This window comes from Oncorhynchus masou, chromosome 22 (genome assembly GCF_036934945.1).
Source record: "Oncorhynchus masou masou isolate Uvic2021 chromosome 22, UVic_Omas_1.1, whole genome shotgun sequence".
NCBI lineage: Eukaryota > Metazoa > Chordata > Actinopteri > Salmoniformes > Salmonidae > Oncorhynchus > Oncorhynchus masou.
In genome coordinates this window covers 39,591,257-39,594,869 of record NC_088233.1, presented here as the reverse complement: position 1 = coordinate 39,594,869, position 3,613 = coordinate 39,591,257, and positions in this window count along the sequence as shown.

The following is a 3,613-nucleotide window of genomic DNA, read 5'->3' as shown; positions in this document are numbered from 1 at the left end:
GCATCCTCTACGGTGGAACTGTTCCTCAATTCTCACAGCGCCACGGCAAACTCAGGGTGAAAATAGTATCGCATCACGTCGACGCCACACTTGACCAAAGGGGAGACTCAAAGGAAACTGACCTGCACAACGACTAATCAAAATCCAAAACGTACTTTATCCCTAACCTTAACCAAACCCTTAACCTTGACCCTAACCTAATTTTCACCAATTCTGAAATTAAATATTGGTTTGCAGGTCAGGAGTGTCTGTATTAAAAAATACGAACTGGCAGTAAGCCTGTAGCTATTTCATGAAACAACCTCACTCACATATTCCTGATTAATTATGTTTAGGAGTTTTCCTTGCCATGTGACCTGATCAATGACCTGATTAAAGTTTTTCTTGGTCTTGGTACATTCCTGTCCATACGAGTAGGTCAAATCATCTGAACCCATTATAAAGTAGTGTACAGGGAGGAATTAATTATTAAATTGTCCACGAAGCCCAAAAATGCATCTCGTTCTTAAGACTCCAATACTGGACATAAAAAAGCAGAATGAAGGACAACAGAAGAAAGCCCTCATGCTTGGCCTTGAGAGCATGATAGTGGACCTATGTGTAATTATCCTTAACCCACGTGCCTCGTAGATTACACGTCGTTAATTTCCATTAAGAGTGTGCGGTGAACACCGAAAGATAATGCTAAAAACAGTGGCAAGAAAAATGAAATGGTCCACTTTTCAAAGTACTGCAGTTTTTACCATGTAATGCGATGTAGGCCTTCTATGGTATTTTTTTGAATAGCCAATAATAATAGCTGGTGCTCTACTACTCAGAGGGGATGTGTGTAGCCAATCAATAACTTCTTTAGGGAGAGTATCCTCTCCCACACTTTTCTTTTTAGTATTTGTTTATCAACTCATTCATTTCTAATATCCCATACCCCTTTCACCTCAGCTTTTAGCAGCTGTTTGCAAAGTATGATTTGGGTTGAGAAAAGGACATGGCAGAAGGGGTATTCAAACGCTCTTGGGCGTCTCTCAAGGAATACAGGGATAGAGCATACATATGTAGGATCTTAATTTGAGCCAGTTTGCTACAGCAGGAAAATTATCCTGCAACAAACGGAAATGTGAATTATTATGAGGATTATAATTAATGGTCATTTTTGTAGGGTTTGATACGTTTGTTGTTAGGGCAAATAAAGACTGTAATTGGAAATTACAAACTTTATAAACCTTTTTAAAACTCAAATACACTACCCGTTTGCATTTCCTGCTAGGCAGAAAAATTCCTATCAACAAAAGACTGATCAAATGAAGATCCTACATCTGTAGAGCCATTTGCTTCCTTCATACACTTCACAGACACATGTAGGCTGTAATTCTGTGAGCGGACTGGGATAAGGACGAGAGACCTCAAGCGACCATTTCAGAGACTTGTGTTTACCAGCTAATGGAAAATAATCATATATAAAATAAATGTAGACCTGTAGAACCATATAGTAGGCTAGTACTTTTGAAGGAAAATTACATGTGTTGATAGTTAATAATTGTACATTTCTTGTGTCAATTATTCCCTCTAAATAACATATTTGCACAATTCCTCTTGAAGCTGAAATAGCAGTTTGAAAAGGTTGCTCTTAGTACAATGAACAGGCAGACATGCATTGTTTTACCATTTTTGTATGCCTATGTCACTAAAAGGTTGTATTTGACATTTTGGAAAAAGCTTTTAACTTTACGAGGCACAGTAAATTCACCGGCATTATAGAATGCTTTCTGCGTAACTCTACCCACCTGAACTTTTCAAGTCTTTGTGAATTTCTGCTTTTCAGAGAATTTATGGCGTCCTCGTATGTTAATTTCAATGCATCAGCTTTCAGTAGTTTAACGTGCAAAGAAATTAAGTAAAAGAGAATGTTACAAACTACATCAGTTCCTTGGCATGCACAGAGACAATCCGTTCCAATAGTGCAACTCTCTATTCATTTCATATAGGAGACCATTACTTGGTTTTCAAAGGGAACACATTTTATTGGGTGTCTGTCATTATTGGACGATCATTAATAATATGGAATGGAAAGCCTGCAGAATTGTCTTATGGAACAATTTGGTGTCGGGATAGTTGATAGTATTAATTGTTACATACTATTATCTATTTACAGTAGTTACAGTATATGATTATTTGGAATAGAGTTGTAAAATATTTATAATGAAATGGAATTCCAAATGTAATTTGTATGTGGTCACGTGTCCATGACATTTTAATATTTCTGAATTTCATTTCACCACCTTACAAAAGTACTTTCAGAACCTGCAGCTTCAATTTAACATGTTGTGTTTGATTGATTCGTGAATGAAACTGCATCACAGGACATATTTATATTGCTGAATGTTTTTCTGAACCCCATTTCCCGGCTGAACATGGTGTTTAGCCCCCCAAGCTCCATCCCTGTTCTCGTATAATGGGGAACCCTGCCGATCAACATTCCACATTTTCAATTTTCTTCAAGTATGACATGATTTTAAAGGCTGGTTTACCACAGAAATCTCTCAATGATGAATTAATAATGTATTCAAAATGAAGAGAAGGAGCACAGCCATAGAGGATGTAGTCATGCCTTTCTTGGCACATTTCTATGTGTGTTTGTGATTAGTATCATGTGTTTGCTCATATGATGCATGCTGTAATTAAGCAATTTGACCCGAGGGGGTGTGGTATATGGCCAATATTCCACGGCTCAGGGCTGTTTTTACGCATGACGCAACGCGGAGTGTCTGGATATAGCCCTTAGCTGTGGTATATTGGCCATATACCACAAACCCGGAGGTGCCATTATAAATTGGTTACCAATGTAATTAGAACAGTAAAAATAAATGTTGTGTCATACCTGCGGTATATGGTCTTTCAGCCAATCAGCATTCAGGACTCGAACCACCCAGTTTCTAATCTCAAACATGAAACTCTTTAGAGTGCTATTATATCCATTTAAAATACTTTCCTGTTTTTTTTATAGTTATACTTCTACCATTGATTTTCACTTTTACATCTTCCTATTATTACGCTTTTAAGAAGCACATAAGGACTGTTTGCAGTGAAGAACAGGCGAATGCCAATAGTTTTCTAACAAGCCATGGAGTTCAGGTCAGCTGGGGATGGATGAGAAGTTGGCGAAAGAAATTAGCCTTAAAAGGAGGCAGTGAGAGGTCAAGCAATAGTGCCTGGCTCTGGCTGAGCTACCCTCTTACCTCTCCTGGAAAGCTAAGCGGGCCTCAGTGAGGGACGTAACCATTGCGCAACTTCTCCGTCGATGTAGAGGGTGGCAATTTTTGCCCTTTCTGAATACGGCTGAGGGAACAGTGATGGGCACTTTTCTGTTACTACTTCTCTGCTGAGTGTAGGCTTGAAGACGCATTATTTCAACTGGAACTTGTCCGTCTATTGCACACTTCCATTGCAACCCCAGGAAGAGTTGCAGCTCTGACCCCAGCAAGATGTGACTATCCTGATTGTTTGCACTCTTTCCCTTTTTTAAAAAAAAGTCCTGCTGTCTAAAAGTCTAGCAGTAGGCCCTGCTTTGCCAGAAAAATGATCCCTTGTTTGTAAGTATTAACCCGAGTCGAGGTCA